The 17188-nt window shown below is 36.4% G+C and overlaps 3 long non-coding RNA genes and 1 pseudogene across 5 annotated transcripts; all 4 read right to left on the reverse strand.

Moving 5' to 3' along the window:
- Positions 1–4089: 4089 nt before the first annotated feature.
- LOC147522864 (uncharacterized) lies at positions 4090–17188 on the reverse strand. Its single transcript, XR_015195677.1, has 4 exons — positions 17057–17188; positions 16171–16260; positions 4220–4567; positions 4090–4130 (listed from the first exon to the last, which is right to left on the reverse strand). It is a non-coding gene; the product is annotated as an uncharacterized LOC147522864 (long non-coding RNA).
- On the reverse strand, positions 5634–8291 carry LOC147522865 (uncharacterized). 2 transcript variants are annotated; one of them, XR_015195670.1, is made up of 4 exons: positions 8072–8291; positions 6525–6631; positions 6090–6179; positions 5634–5833 (listed from the first exon to the last, which is right to left on the reverse strand). It is a non-coding gene; the product is annotated as an uncharacterized LOC147522865 (long non-coding RNA). The 2 variants fall into 2 exon arrangements; XR_015195669.1 differs by lacking the exon at positions 8072–8291 and having other exon boundaries at positions 6525–6790.
- On the reverse strand, positions 8710–9703 carry LOC147522866 (uncharacterized). Its single transcript, XR_015195674.1, has 3 exons — positions 9683–9703; positions 8943–9080; positions 8710–8821 (listed from the first exon to the last, which is right to left on the reverse strand). It is a non-coding gene; the product is annotated as an uncharacterized LOC147522866 (long non-coding RNA).
- On the reverse strand, positions 9763–11361 carry LOC147522867 (carbon catabolite repressor protein 4 homolog 2 pseudogene; annotated as a pseudogene). The gene is made up of 2 exons (XR_015193136.1): positions 11169–11361; positions 9763–10660 (listed from the first exon to the last, which is right to left on the reverse strand). The product of XR_015193136.1 is annotated as a carbon catabolite repressor protein 4 homolog 2 pseudogene (transcript).

Genomic DNA, 17188 nt, shown 5'->3' on the forward strand with positions numbered 1-17188 from the left:
TTCAAAAAGTAAATTGGTAAAATATAATGGAGTGAATATAATCAAGACAAAAGCAAATAGGTTCCCTCGCAATCAACGAAACTTGTATCAAACATCTCCTTCTCTAGCTTAATTAATCTAGTCCAACGAAAGGCAAAGCAAAATTCCTATACATTCTTCCAACAATGCCATTAATCAGTATAGTCATATAAACAGTTCTACATCTCCATAAAAGTGTAATGCCTCCTGTTCTTCTTTTCTAACTAACCACAAAAGTCCAAATAAAACCACACATAATTCAAGTTCAAGTCTATAAATTCTCTTTGTATTATAATATTTTCCGTTGTGCCCTCTAATGGGTGGGCTGCTCTCAGTGTTGTGCTAACACAAGCATACCAACTAAAACTTGATAAGAATATGATGGGGAATGATGATAAACCATATGGACTTATCTCAAAATTTCCACTTCTGATATATACTTTAAGCTATCTTTGTTATTGTTTACAATATTTTCCACAAAGCAGTCATTTCGCGGAACCTCATATTTGAGAATAGTACTGAGAGAAATGGAACTTTGACATTGAAAGTAAGTTCATTAACCAATTTATTCCACGTCACAAAGATGATGTATCAAATTGAGGTCCATTTGACTAAAAACTATAAATGGAATCACAGAGTTACATGAGATTCATGGTTAACCAAAAATAATTATTTCCACATGCTGATACAAACATACTTGGCAGTTAAATTAGAAATTCATAGCTAACCGATACAGGATCGACTAGCAACCAGGTCTACTTCTTCGAGGATTAATTGGACCAATTAAGAGTTTTCTGCGAATGATTTTCATGTCCAGCACCGACTAACTACACCAAAGAGAAACCATCGAAGCTCTAGATTTTGAACATTGGGAGGAAAAAAAATGTTACCTTGGTAGCTTCTTTCACTTTGAATAAATTATATAACCACCGATACTATCAGAAGTCACCAACCAATAATACACTCATCTTGAATGTCACTTAAATGCTAAAAGATATCATCTACCACTACTTAAATACCGGTTTACATTAATCCTACAATCAATGACAAGCAAATAACTTCTCAATTAATTCAATCAGAAAAAAAAAAGTATTTAAGACGAATTTGGCGAGAGAATACTTACAGATTCCAAATGAGAGTAAGGAACTTGACGAGTTAACATCTCCAAGACAAGTCAGCCAAGACTCCATATATCACCGCAAGCCCATAGCCATGACTCTTCCTGTTGACAACCTACATTTCACAAAATGTATTATGACTTAACAAAACATTACATACATTATTCATGAATTCAAAAGGCAGATCATCCATGCATTGATTGGTATTGAACAATTAAACCTGACTTCCCCAATCAGATTGAAGTCTTGACAATTCCCCACCTAATGCAGAGTGTAAAATGGCATAAAAAAAAAAAATGCTCACCTCAAAGCCATCGAATGGAGTCCCTTTGCTAGACTTCACATCATTGAATTTGGTTGCTCATGAAGGTGAACAAAAAGCAATATAAGGTGACAAAGAACTACAATTGCTTAACAAGTTACAGAAGCTAAGAAAGAAAGAAACCTTTGCCAATCCAAAATCTGCAAGTTTCAGCGATCCACCGGCATCCACCAATATATTAGCACATTTAATATCCCCCGAGATGACATAAAAAGAAAAGTGTGTTAGATAGAACTTAGAAGTAGAAGGGAAAAGTATGACCGAAATATTCGGGACAAAAAAAAAAATTAGTCAAATCTAAAAGAGAACTCCAAAGCTAAATAACCAAAACACTAAGGCAAGCTTAGAAATCACTTGAGAAACCGAAACCATCCCATCCTAACCATCTTTGAATGTTTAAAATGTTTAAAATATCGGAAGTGGAAATTTCCACTTCGATATATACAATATTTTTCCTTCACCGAGACGGACTCTAGTCGAGCATCAATGAGATTCGAGGAGTTTCTCAGATTTCTCACCTAAAGCCGGAGCACCGGTGGTGGTACTTCAACCTCTGCGCTAGGCGATTCGACCACCCTAACTTTCCCCGTCTAAGTCCATCACCGCAAAGGAGTAATAAGCATTAATAACCCAAGTAACAATGAGAAGCGTTAAACAAGATGGAATGAAACCCACCAATCTCTCACAAAACTGTGAGAGCTCAGCTTCGAACTTGGGCACATGCGCATCGTGTCTAGGGGACTTCTCGAAACTAAGAAGAAAACCAAAATGAGTCAATCCATAAAACCCATTTCGCAATAAGAAGGAATATTGTGAATTTTACCTCTCTTTGAGCATGGGATCATGAATTTTAGGGCAAGGTCCTGACACACCAGATGAAATTAATTAAACACAATTATAATTCAAGAAAAAGTAATAAAAATGAGTGTAACTGACCTAGATCAGGGCCTTAAATTTGACGAACAATCAATCAATCAATCCATGGTAGTAATACCACGGTAGTCACCTTTCTCTCTCCTCATTTATCCGGGCTTGAGACCGGCAATGCAAATTTTTATGAGTTGCATTGGCGGAGTTAAAAAAGGGTTAGTAAACTTCTCTAAACCTGCAAAAGTAACCACAATACATATGAACAATCAATGGCAAGGAGCATACACACATATATAAACAAAAGAGTCCATTCACTACTAAACATATCCATGAACAAAAGGTCCATATAAGGCCTTGAACTAACAATAGATAAACCGCGTCCCTCGTGACTTGAGTTCCAAATTAAAACAGAACAAAACAAACGAAATTAATCTTCATATTGCAGCCTGCCTCCAAATTCCCAAATCAAGAAGCCTCCAAAGAGCTATATCTCAGTAGATACAAAATATCATCCCGGGGACCATCATACACAGGGAGCATCACCAACCAAGACATTGGTAATATAGACAACCTTTTCATCTCCCATAATATCTCTAAAATGACATTTTTGGCCGTCGGTCTTAACATACCCATTAGCCACGTGTTCACCTTTCCTCCCCAATATCTTCACATTGGGTAAGAAGTCCTAGAAGGAGGGTTCAAATATCCATTTCGATTAATCAAATTTGGAACTTGCGAGTCACGAGGGGCGGGGACGAGAGTAGAATCAACTTCAGTTGTAGGTGTAGATGGTTGGCCATTTGTCGATCCATTAAGTTTCACATGTTCAAGAATACCCTATATACACACGATGAACAACAACAATTACATAAATAAAAAGAAGTTACAATTATGGGAAAACAAGAAATAGCACACAAGTCATAACTTACCGCCATCATAGTCTCCATTCTCGTTTGGCTAGCCAAGAGGTTTCCCACTGTAGACTTCACCTCAGCTAATTCATCCTCGAGCTTCGATTTACTTGAGCTCTCCTGTTCAACTAGCTCCTCTACCATAGCAAACGTTTGCAATTGTTTGTTGGACATGCAAGAGCTCAATCCACGAGTACGACTCCCTTTATCCTTCCCAAAAACTTGAGCCAATGGATCACATGTGATGTCGTAAACCACTTCACCCCCATGTTCACTTGCTTCTTCACCATCCGTTCTTCAACACTTGTAACTTCGATCCTGAAATTTTTTGGGGGCATATACTTGAGTATGGACTGCAAGACTTAATTAAGATAAATTTTTTACAAACTCACATAGTATTCTTGGGCACGCTCCAAAACAGTCCCATCTCGATGTTTATGACCATATTTCCAACTATCCGTGCGTCTATGCTTCTTCTCCGGATTAAACTTCATCCTACATAAACAAGTATACATAGAAAGTTATTAAGTAATAACATAGCAAATGAAAGGAAGAGATACAGTAGTGATAATGATACATACAAGTTCCTCCAATATTCTTCCATAAGGTTTCACGCCACAAGTATGGCCAATTAAGTTCATACTTCTATTCTCGATTCTTAGCGCATACATATCCTTTACTTCTTTGTCTGTTCTCATGGATTGCAAATGCTTCCCAATGAATTGGATCAAACCCGTTGGACATGATGAAATAGCTTCTTGCTCAGATTCACAATTCTTCAATATTTTACCTCATGAAAAGCATATTTCCAATATCGAAACTTAGGAGTGAACCATTTCTCTATATTTTTCGAGCCCCCATTGTTGGGTTCACATTGAGTTGGAACTCCTCCTACAAATCACATATATACATTTATATATATGCTATGACTAGTATGGTTATGGAAACAAAAATAATAATAAAATAAAATAAATAGTTACCATTAACTTTAACCAAACTTCATCTTTGAAAGAACCATCTACTTTATCCCAACTTGCATAAGAAATTGGGACAATAGCTCGTATCCAATAGCCGACTCTACTGCTCCACTTGGCACTATAAACTCCTGTGACCCTACCGTCGGCGTGCGCTATGATTGGCAGCTTACCATTACTAGATGGCAAAGTATTGTCTCCCGCTGATTTAGATGGTTGGGACACATTAGGTTGATGTGAACCTGAAGGAGACGACTGGGGCATTGTACGGTGTTGTGGGTGTTGTGAACCTGAAGGAGACGACCGGGACGCTCCACGACGTTGTGAACTTGAAGCCATTATATTAAAAACAACCTAATGATTGAAGAAAATAAAGTAAGTTCATCAAAAACTAATATAGCACAAACTTGTTACATGATAAGAGATATTGGCACAACATATAATTAATCAACCAAAACGAAAAAAATAATAATAGAAAAATAGAGGTCGTGAAGTGTACATTACCAACAACAAAAAATAAAGTGCATATTACAACTACTATCATTTGCGAACTTTCTGCATCAGGGGTAGCAAATTAGGTCGGTCATCAAAAAAATAGATGGACTTCAGTTAGGCTTCTAGATCATCTACGTTACTACTCAATCGAGGAGGAGGATGTATGACCACCCACCAATCAAGATTTTTCAAATCATTTGAATAGAACACTTGACTAGCCTCGGAAGCAAGAATGATTGGCTCATCAAGTTGATGATGGACACTCTTGAGCCTATTAAAGTTGACCATCACCAAATTAGAATCGGGACAAAGTTTACAACCATTAGTTTTGTCCTCAACCCTCACCCAATCGCAATAAAAGACCACTTCATGGAAAGTTGTGTAGTCCAACTCTAAAATTTGCTTGATAACCCCATACCACATGGTTTCTGAGTCGATCGGATTTTTGCACTACACCATAACAGGCTATTTGCAATGGCAAAAAACCGTTGCGAATAATTTTCGCAACGCTTTTTAAGTGTTGCAAATAGGGTGTGGGTAAAGTGTTGGAAATTTTTGCAACGGTTAAAAAGCGTTGCAAACAAAATTTTCCAACGGTTATTAACCGTTGCAGAGTGACAATTACTAACGGTTAAAAAGCGTTGCAAACCAAATTTTCCAACGGTTATTAACCGTTGCAGAGTGACTATTACTAACGGTTAAAAAGCGTTGCGTAATTTGATTTGTAACGATTATTGATGATGTTTTAATATTTAATTTTTGCTTTGCAACGGTTTACAACCGTTACTAATGTGTTGATATAGTAAAAAAAATTATTTTAATTTTTTTCATGCCCTAAACCTGCACCTCTTGGTTTCATATAGAAGCAAATAAAATTACCAATACTTTTTCACACCATTTGACAAGTAAAATAAACACAAACAAACGCATGAAAAAAATATTATATTCATTGAATCATATATATAACTTCAAAAGAGTTTTGAGGATTACAAATTCAGATTTATTAAGAGTTACAAATTTCTATATGATTTTCCTAGCAATTCCGAATCTTCAAAATGCAATAACAAGCATTAGTGACGATGGCTTCACTCAATATAAATCCTAGTGCCGCTCCACAAAGCCCATCTAATTCCAAAAAAATCACAAAACAAATAATGAACTCAGAAAAATAATCATACTAATTAAATTCATGCAATTAATTAAATACTTGATATTAATTACTTGACCACCCCCCCCCTCAAAGATAAACCATTTGTTGTCTACTCCCATATCTCGACGACATAAACAATGATTACATAAAATCGGTGCATAAAAAGAAAACCTTGTAGTAACTTGATGAGTTGAAAATTGAGAAAATAGAGAGTGGGATTTAAGTTTTTACCTTAACGAGGAGCTTGAAGTGAGCATGACTCATCAGATTGGGAAGCAATTCTTTTGGCTTTCTTGTTTTTTCTTTCATAAAATCGATACCCTACACAATACATCGAACGACAACAAAATGATCTATCAAGCTAAGAAAAAACTTGCACGAGTGATAGGTCTTACATGTAAAGGGTCCTGTACCCATGACTCAAAAATAGATTTCCGAAAGTCCACATAAATATATTATGAATTAGCTCACTTATGCAAATCTCATTAGATATACAAATGAACCTAATTCAATAGCAATTCACATACAAGACATAACTTCCAATATTTCTTAAAGTATTCAAATGTATCAGGGCATAACTTACATAAGCAAAGCAAATAGACTCGTACTAAGAGAAATTTAACAAAGTAATTATAATAATGAAAAAAAAGGGTGAGAAAGAGAGACCTTGAACTAGTGGTCCGTTGTTCCGCAATAACTTTCCTCCGACTTCGACGCCAAAAATTGGCTCAATGCATGTATTTCAACCCACAGAGGATCTCATACACAAAATACTGCACAAAACATAGAGATCACACAAATTCGTTAATTTCATTACAATATACAATTTTTTCTTGTCAGATCGGGAAAATCGGCAACCACAAGAAGACAATAATTAAGTAACTTGGACAAACAAAACAGAATATTCAATTATGTGTCTCGGTGTCCAAAGTCCAAACCACGTGCATCCAGCAAATCATACATATCAAACGCGGGCTAATGTGAATAATCGTCTTACACTATCCTTTCTTGTTTGTCTCTGGATATCCTATTCAGAAAATGCATACGGACGATTTAAAACATGTGAGTGTGAATGAATACTGCAAAATCAATGAAAAATTAAAAACTACAAATATTTTTCAGTTTTATAGTTATATAGTACTCTTAAGGGATCGTAAACACTCCCTGCTTCCCGGATTATCGAGAACAAGTATCTTTTAGAAATGAACTATGAAGTATCGATGAAATGAATTTTTTATAGGCTTCTAAAGGGATGTGAGTACTACGAACAGTCCCCCGGTGTTTGTACCACAGTTCTTATAGTTCTCGCAAAAGAGTTCAAATCTAACTCAAACAACGAAAATAACATAAGTATCTTTCACGAAAATACAAGACAGTTCAAGCATCACTTAAAAGGAACATTTCTTTTTATGTATAGAAACACTTGGAGAAAGATAAAGGCAAATAACGATGATAGTAAATCGAGGATCTTTGAGATAATTGATGGGCTACCTTTTATGAAACATTGCCATATAATTATAGCAAAACATGATCCAAGTAGAGCAAGCAATTGATCCAACTGAAATAAACTACAACCCAAGCTTCCAGAGACCATCCATTATGCCCCTGAGTTTAAAAACTAACTAGGACATGCCAACTTGATGAATAGTTAACCTCCAGGAATGTTGAAGCTAGATAGATAGGTGAACCCATGCATTCTATTCCTTTTTTGTCACTATGATACCAAATGTAGCTTATCTTAGTATATTTAATATATTATAATAGTTTGTTGACAACCTCAAAATAGCTAGCCCACAGTCGCAGAGATGAGGCTATGTATTTTGTTTTCATACAACTTTATGAAAACAATAAAAAGCCTTAATTTGTTTCACAAACACTCACATACTGCAAATTCAATAATCAATGGTTAATTTACTACTAGTAATGCATGAGGCCCATCTTGTAAGTTTGACTTACAAAGCATGATCAAATTGCACACTGTTTCTATCATGGTAATGACAATATTATCAGCCTCCAACTAACATATAATAATAGTATCTAGATAAAGCTATTTGCTACTTAAGCAGATAATGATTGTTCAATTAGAATTACAAATCATACTAATAATCAAGAAATTCAGATGATTAACACTTTTATCCGAATAGAAAATACGAGAAAATATATTTAATATAAAAAAAGGTGGGGAGAAGAAGAACTAAAAGCCATTAACTTACAGTTGCAATGATAAGAAATGCTGCAACGAGATATTTCTTCATTCTAAATGGAGGAACAGAATATATGGTCCCAAGAAAAAGTCCAAGGCAGTACAGGGAAGTAATAAATGGACCAAAGTTGAAGATAACGATCGAAACACCTGCAACTGCAACAAATAAGACCAAGGACCATGCTGATTGAACTGAGAGATCCCCTACGGCTATAGGTAAATAAGGCTTGTTTACCATGCAAACAACAAAATGCATCGAACCTAAAAATAATAAGAACTATGTAATAGATGCTTATATCATATGAGGTTGTGTATCATTAAATGATTAAGACGAAGTAAAACAGGAACGCGGATCATTCTGTATTTGCTTACTTGTCAATACCAACATCATAGATCTGATTAATGCCCACTATATAACCATTACCACATATAAGAGCAAAAACACCACGCGGCCTTTGAACAAAGAATGGCCACTTAATTAGATCCGTGTTTTCAATCAAAGCTCTTGATACCAAAGCACCGCAATAAAACAAAACGGATGAACAACAATCATTTGCTTTGGGGACTAACATAAACGATAAGCAAGGCCCAAATATACGTTTGACAAACAAGTTATTAGCAAAGCACTAGCATGATTACTACTTACCGCGTAACCCAATGCAGTCCCCCGTATTGTATGTGGCCTTAAGAATCTCAAAAATGCATCTTTGAACACAAAAAAACTTTTTTAATAATGGATCATCAGATCCCGCATCTCCAACTTGAGTAGAGCCCAGCACATGTACATATCAAAATGTGTAAAATTAGATCCGAGCTAAAAAAAATGATTATTAAAAACAAAACACTCATTTTCATATAAGAATTACAGTAACTTAACATACCCAAATAGAGAGATGCCTCGTTCTTCGACTTGGTATCGACTTAGTGAAGTTTACACTGCTAAAACTGGATGAATTCTTGGTGGAACAAGTTTTCCAGTCGTGTTCTTGAGAAGAAACAGAAGAATACCCTTTCGCTTACTAAATTTAAATATAATTTGATTTAGTTCCAAAATAACAATTCCATTCATATAAATCGTGCTTGAACGGACCCTAATCATATTATATAAGTAAATTTTCATCACTACTGAGATATTTGACGAAAGTGCACTAATCAATACACACTTTAATCGCTCTGCCTTTAACAAAAGATGCTAAAAGTTACTGAACATGGCAAAACTCATGTTAGGACACATTAAGCCTCAAGACAGAGCAAAGCTTGTTTTAGGAGATGTCAAAGACAAGTTTAACCCTTTCAAGAATTTTTTTCCTCAGGTATCACTATGAAGAACTACAAAGATGGATACAATATGCAAAGCACATTATTACAAACTCGAACTGTGGTGTAACATGTGAATCATGCTTGGGGGTAAAGCACAAGCTACTCCTTAGAAAAATGGGGGCGGCGAGAGTGAGATGAAAGGTCTCCCTCAACAGATCCCAAGTTCCATTATGTATGGCGGGGAAAAAAACACAAAAAAACACAATTCCTACCAAATCAAAGAGTATAAAGCTGGACTAAGTAGCATGTTAAACCAGAAAAGGGAAGAATAAAAAGTTAAGTTCCTAAGTTATATACTAACCACACAGAGAAGTTGTTTTTTCGAGGGGTGTTATGCCCTGGTTCTTGAACTTTGCTCCTAAAACTGCTATTAGAGCGGCGTTATCCCAAAATTAATGGAATATTCACAAGAATTAATACGCTCTGCACACCAAGGAAAGTACGCAGAAAGAACACATGGTGCAGACCCACCAAACACCGAATCAAATGATTTTTCATAATGGACAATAAAACGTAGAGTACCTCTTGAAGGCAAAGGATGTCTGCACAATATCCAACAATCTCCCGCAATAAGTTTTGTCTACAGTAGGCCCAAGAAAGGGCCCAAGAAGGGCAATAACTGTATAAATCATTTGAAGCATACACATCTGACAGAATATTGTATGAGAGCACAGTAAAGGTTCCTGAAGGTATGACCGTCCAAATCTAAATTGCCCATCACATCAACACCATTCACTGGAACCAAGCGCCTCGGACTAGGGGTTGGGGGTGGAATTACATGGGAAGTCAATATTGTGTTAGCATGACCAACATGCAATTTCTTTTCTGCATCAAATGACACTCAAACTTGAGAACATGCCCAATATCATCAGCTGTTGGTGTATAGGTCTTCAATCGTCCGACCTCAAACCAGGTTTCACCACCACTCCTTTCGGTAATAGCTGCTGGATATGAAGGAGTAGATCCATTACTTAAACTAGTATTATGCCCTATACTTGGAGTAGAACTGGACAGGCTCGCATTGCTAGCTCCAGATCCAGAAGTATTAAAGCGTCCAAAAAGCTCTTCCTCTTCAGTGCCATTTTCATTTACATCACTAGCTGCCCTTTCATGTAAGGTACGATGATGCTACCAGGCATCTGAAAAGCACTTAGGAGAGCAATGGTAACTTTTCGCAACATGTATCTTTGCTTTGACACAACCAAGGCACTGCAAGGTTGCTTGTTCAAAAGGATGCACACTGCAAATTGCAACTTTTCGATCACTTTGGATGTGATACCTACAAAAGAAAACAGAAATGTAACTACATCACATGAATGACTTTTGCAATCTCAATAACAACATAACATGACTATGCATTGCTTGAAACATTGTTAGAGAGAATTCAAGTGGATCGAGGACACTGCCCATTTCCATCATCACAAACAGTTGTCTTACTAGCACGTCCAATAAACAGGTCAGTACTTATTATTTCCCTTAGTTATGAACAAAAAGTAAAAAACTAAATTAAGCTCTCTGTCAAGGCTATAGGCCACTCTACCATGTAAAATGTGACTATTATTTTAAGTATAGATGCCTCCAAACAATAGGCTTTACCCCCAAACAATATTACTTACTAACATACACAAGCCAATAACATCATATGGAAAATAATATGAGAGTATCTCCTATTAGTCTCTTACACGTCCATATATGTGTGCCTAATTTTCACTTTCTGACATTATAGGGTGAAAAACGAGTAGAGCATAAAAAATAAAAAGAAGAAGAAAAAAAAGTGGGAAACTTACCACCTATACCTCAAGCAAAAACCATCAATAGGGGAAGATTCAGGAACATCATCAGTAGTAATAGAAGTATCAGGGCATTGTAAAAGTACATAAGGAGTTAGCTCACATCCTACAATTGGAATGTCGGACGGAAGATGTACTCTAAGCACACTTAGCATTCTTCACAATCTTCTTCTTCACTCTCAAAGTAGTAAACTTCTTCTTCTTCTTCTTCTTTTTCTTCTTCTTCACTTGTTAAACTCAGACGGGTGTCAAGCAGATCCGCCATCACTCATAAACCATTAAAACCCGCCAGCCTTTAATCACTCTCAACTTAACCCTTTAAAATTCAATAAATATAACCATATTAATCCATAAACCCCACAAAAATCACTCTTTCTGCATCTGAGAAAGAAAAGATTAGATTTTTTTTTTTTTTGAAGTCTTGAGTTTGTCAAGAATAGATGGTTGAATTGAATTGAAGAGTGACAAAAGGGGAATTGAGGAAAGAGAGAAAGAGAGAGAGAAAATAAGTATAGAGTTAGGGTTCTTCTAGTGAAAGTGTGTGTAGGCCGAGAGAGGGAGGGAGGAGAATGGAGAGCGTAGCGGCGGAGAGAGAGGGGAAAGAAAGTAAAGTTAGGTTTTATATTTCTAATTTGCAACACTTCTTCATACAATTTCTAAGTGTTGGCAATTAATTCCTTAAATTCACATAAATAAACTAACGCTTTGTAACATTGCAAACGCTTATATAGCGTTGGCAACTTGCTAACGATAAATAACCGTTGCAAAGAAAAAAATGTCAGTGTTACAAATATCCTATTATGGTGTAGTGTTGTCTTTCCTACTTGCCATAAATGATGTAATAGCCTTCATACAAACACCACTGTTTTGAGTGACAACAGTATCATCGTGAGACTTGGTAGAAAAGACAAATCCATTAATGCGATACTTCTTATATGATTTAGCCTTGTGCATTGGCCCTTTAACAAACTGCCACAAGTCACCTTGCGTATCTTTAGCCTTCAACAACTATACAACAAAGAAAAAGAAAATTAACAAAATACAAACAATACTAAAAGGCTCACCCTAGCTACTAGAAATGTAAAGTAAAAAAATACCTTATTGTATAACCAGACAATGAATTCTGTCTGAATCTCCACTTCTGACTTTGCTATTCCTCTTCCTCTACCACGAGTAGTGGACTGCAAGTTATGATACTCACTACAATTCATTCATGGAAGTCCATATATACGTGATTATTCATAAATTACCAAAACTAGTCAAATTCAAAGCCAGAATGAACAACCCACTTGTAGAATTCATCAAGTCTTTCAACTTGTAATCGAAAAATAAGCCATCTCCGTATTTTTGTATCCATTGTGCGTTTCTAGCATCACAACTTTGAAGTCGAGCAAAAGGCCCTTCATCAATGATCTCACCATTTTCGTCAAGGTAGCTTTTACGAAGTTAATTTTTATTTCCTCCACGTGGCATGTACTCCATGGCATATCGGACGGATTCGAAACTATATAGGACTCTACAATTGACCCTTCAACATATCGTTTATTGCTAGGTATGTTTTACACTCTTTCATCGCATACTGTTAGTATTGAGAAATGCAATAACTATAAGTGTGTTGTTAATGCCTATCTTTATAAAAGAAATTGAACTAAAATATATGACATTGTTGACTTCTTTGCTCAAAAGGATACATCCACCTAGGCCACACAGTCCACAAATCAACGCTTCATCCGCTAGATGCACCATAAGATGGATACTAATATCAAAAAAGATGGTGGAAGATGCTTCTCCGGGACACACAACGCCTCTACTACAATCATGACTTTGGCACCTTCCATATCCTACGACATAAAACCTTCGAACACAAGATTCTAAAGAATAAGGCGATCCGTTGAAAGGCTCTTCGCCAAGTCGCGGTTTTGGAAAAGCATGTTGAAGCAACACAGGCAAACACATATTGCATTATAACATGATGGTCATGAGACTTCATCATGAGCAAAGAAGGTGGGTTGGAACCGACAATGTTGCTTTCGGGTTAGGCGAAAAGCCCGAAGGAAGTTTCAAGTCTTTCAAAATTTGGAAAAAATGTTTTTCTCATCTGCATCTAAGACATAGGAGGCCTTTGGTTTTTCTCGCCTACCGGTATTTAAGTCCTCTTGCATCCACAAACCATCTGCGGATGCCCTTCATCTTCAAATCCTCTCTAGCAGCCCATTAGATCCTTTGTTTTTTCAGGTCTAGGATCGGATACAATATATGCTCAGAAACATTCTTCTCATCATGCATCACATCAACACAATGTCGAACTTTATGACTTGGCCAATATAATAGCTTAAACAAAATGGACCTCCTATAAAAAGCCTTTGTAACTTCAACACTATCATCGTCGTCGTCGTCGTCGTCATCATCACTATCATCATCATCATCTCTATCAACAACATTTACACTCCCATCAACTCTTGACCGTTTGGAACCTTTTTGGATCTTACCAGGTACATATTTAACGCGGTTCAACAATTTATCAACATCTGTTCCTTTAAGACGTGATGGAGGAAGGTTAAGCTCTTGCTCCCCATTGAAGTGCTTATTATACCTAAAGATAGAAAGTGTTAGAACTGCTTATTATACCTAACTTGATTATTTAAAAAAAAACAATATTTGAAGTGTTTACTATACCTAAATGGGTGATCTGGATCAAGAAACAAACGGTAGTTTGTGTACACAATCTTCTTACTACAAGGTAAACGCTCCGAGGGAGTGTTGTCACCACAAATAGGACATGCTTTATAACCATGTGTCACACAACCAGATAAGTTTCCTAGAGCCGGAAAATCGTGTATCCCCCACATCAACATAGCTCTCAGAGTAAAGTGTTCCCTCTTGTGCATGTCGAACCCAGGGACTCCTTCTCTCCAAAGCTGATCCAACTCATCAAATAGTGGTTCAAGGAAAACATCAATGTTTGTAGTCGGCGCCTTCGGTCCAGGTATTAACAAAGACATCATCTGAAAGTCGGATTTCATGCACAATGAAGGTGGGAGATTGTATGGCACTAATATGACAGCCAACAACCTGTAGCCCGGTTGATTGAATGCCACGAGGATTGAAGCCATCGGTTCATCGCAAGCCAAACATTACCCCTCGATGGCGAATTCTGGCCATCTCTCTTTAAATTTTGTCCATTGGACTGAATCAACAGGATGTCGCATATAATCCCATGAAGGTGTTGCTCGAGCATGCCATGTCATTTCCCGTGCTAATGATGGTATCGTATACAATCGTTGGAGTCGTGGACCTAAAGGAAAATGTCTCAATACTTTTTTAGGCACTTTGGATTCCTTCCCTTTTTTACCCTCCACTTTATATCTAGGTGATTCGCAATGAGGACATATCGTCAAATCTTTCTTTGTCCCATAATACAAGATGCAATTATTCTCACATGCATCGATGCGCTTTGCTTTCATCCCTAGGTCTGTCAACATTTTCTTCATTACTGGCCACTTTTCAGGTAAAGTATTTTCTTTTGGCAACCAAGTTCTTAGCATAGACAAGAGTGCGCTCACACTATTTCCGGACCAACCATACTGTTTCTTCAAGTCATGAAGCTCTACAACTGCAGATAGAGTTGTCACAGGACCCTCACATGAAGGGTATAATTTTTCTTCGGCTTTACTTTTGTATTCACATACTTTTTACCCAAATCTGGTTGGGGAACAAAAGGTTGTTCAAAATCAGAAATTTGATCAAGAGTCCCTCCATACACATCACCCCCCTACACCTTCATGCACGCCATAACAAGCATCAACAAGATTCTCTAACCCAAGCCCTCTATCTTCAATGTTTTCATCTTCAACTATGTCTATCACAGGATACTTCAATTGTTTTTCACCATGTAAGGACCATATAGTATACGTTAGATCAAAACCATTTTGAATTATATGCCTTCGGACTTCGTCAAACACCAATCTTTTCCCATTTCGACATTTTACACAAGGACAAGGACATTTGTCAACCCTTCATATTTTTTTTGTGCCAAATCAATAAAACTAGCTACCCCTTCCCTATAGACGGTGCTCACTCGGTTTGGTTCATGAATCCACTCTTTCTGAATCGGCCGTGACATTCTACCATTATGTAGATACAAAGATAAGAAAGAAAAAAGAAAGATAACTCTCGAGTTAGTTAGTTAATTTGAAGCAATCATAGATGACTTAACACTATTACTACCAAGCTCAATTACTTTGTCAGTCTTGAAAGATTTTCAATAGAGAGACTTGACAATTTTTTGATCGAGCTACTATTATACCAACATAAATCACTATTCTACTAATAGAAATCAGGGAGACAATGACTTCAAAGTTCAAAGCACATTCATAATCAAACTATGTCAAACGTCAAAGCATTCACAAAGTAAAATAACATTATACTGTCAGTAAGAAAATTTAAGACCTGCTTTCGTAAAACATTTAGATCAGAACTTAGACCAACCTAAGTTAGGAAGCCAGAATGTTTGAATTCAAGCTACCATGACTGAAAATGGATACAAAAATGTTGGAACACTAAAACTTGGGATTCATTATACTTGAACATTTTAGAACAAACACATATTTTAGTATTTCAAATAGAGGGTGCTCAAGATTATAGGACTAGCACCACCACCACCACCACTATCGTCACCTGAGAAAAAAAACAATTAACAAAAGCCAAACAAAGCCCCAATGTCCTAAATAGATATAAATATTAAACAATTCAGGCACAAATTATGAATTATGAATGGCTAGCTTCAAACAATCAAGAAAAAAAAAACATAACTTTATAACTTCATATCCTTAAAGCTAGGATTTTTACGCAAAAACATAACTTTACAATTTCAAATATTTCAAGCTAGGATTTTACGCAAAAACATTGCCTAACTTGATATAGAGATTCTGTCAAACATAAAAATTTTGTAAACAAAAAAAAAAAAAAAAAAACAAAAGAGCAAACATTAAGAACATACCCTCCAAAAGCCGAAAGTTATCTGTCTAAGAGAGAGACTTCCAGAGATAGACTTCAATAACCTTCTCCAGTAATCCTTTTGCCAATTTATCTATTTCAAAACATAAACCCAACTATATTACAAATAACTCAAACCATTAAAAGCAAAAATATCGTTCTATTATTACTATTATTACTATTAAGAACTCATATTACTATTATTATTATTCCCATTACTCTTTCTTTCTTTCTTCTTCTCTTTCTCTTTGTTGTTTCCTTCTTTATATTCATTTTTCTTCTCACTGATTTTGAATATATCTCTCCAACGTTTAGAAGTTGATGATGACTCAACTTATGGCCATGGTCGACTTCGGTTAAACTCGGTTTCTTGTTCTAGCTCTAATGGAACTGAGTTGGGTTTGGGGTCTTGGGAAATGAGGTGTAGAGGTAGAAGCACACCATCTGCTATCAACTCATCAGCAGAAAGAAGATGGGGCTGTGGCCAAGAAGGGTTTCTAACCATCCAAAACTCAAACTCGGAGAGTTAGGATCGTTACTTCTTTTTCTCACTGCTTTGTTACTTGAAGATAAGGTTTGGGGTCGTTTTGTTTCATGTTCTTCTAAGTTTGGTTTGTCTTCCATTGTAGCGAAGGAGAGTTGAGAGAGAGAAGAAGGAAAAGAGATTTGGGTGGGTGTGAAGCTTCTACAAGATAAATGAAATGAGATATATCGCAAATTCCGCCAAAGTTTGAGGAATTGGCACGATATTTTACCCAGCATCAAAACTCAAAAGTATAACTGAACAATTGAAGATGCTCAAAAGTACAAATAACTCAAACCTAAAATTATAAAAAGCCAACAAATAATCAAACGTGTAAAATTTTGTAATACTAAGTTCGAGACCTTACCTAGCTAGCGAGTGAAGTGAGTCTGATTTTGCGTTAGGGTTTTGAGATTGAGGCCGATAGAAAAGACGATACTGTTTAGAAGAAAGAGAGATGAGGTCGAGAAAGAGAGATGAATTTGACGCCCGCATCTCA

This window comes from Coptis chinensis, chromosome 1 (assembly GCF_015680905.1).
Source record: "Coptis chinensis isolate HL-2020 chromosome 1, ASM1568090v1, whole genome shotgun sequence".
NCBI lineage: Eukaryota > Viridiplantae > Streptophyta > Magnoliopsida > Ranunculales > Ranunculaceae > Coptis > Coptis chinensis.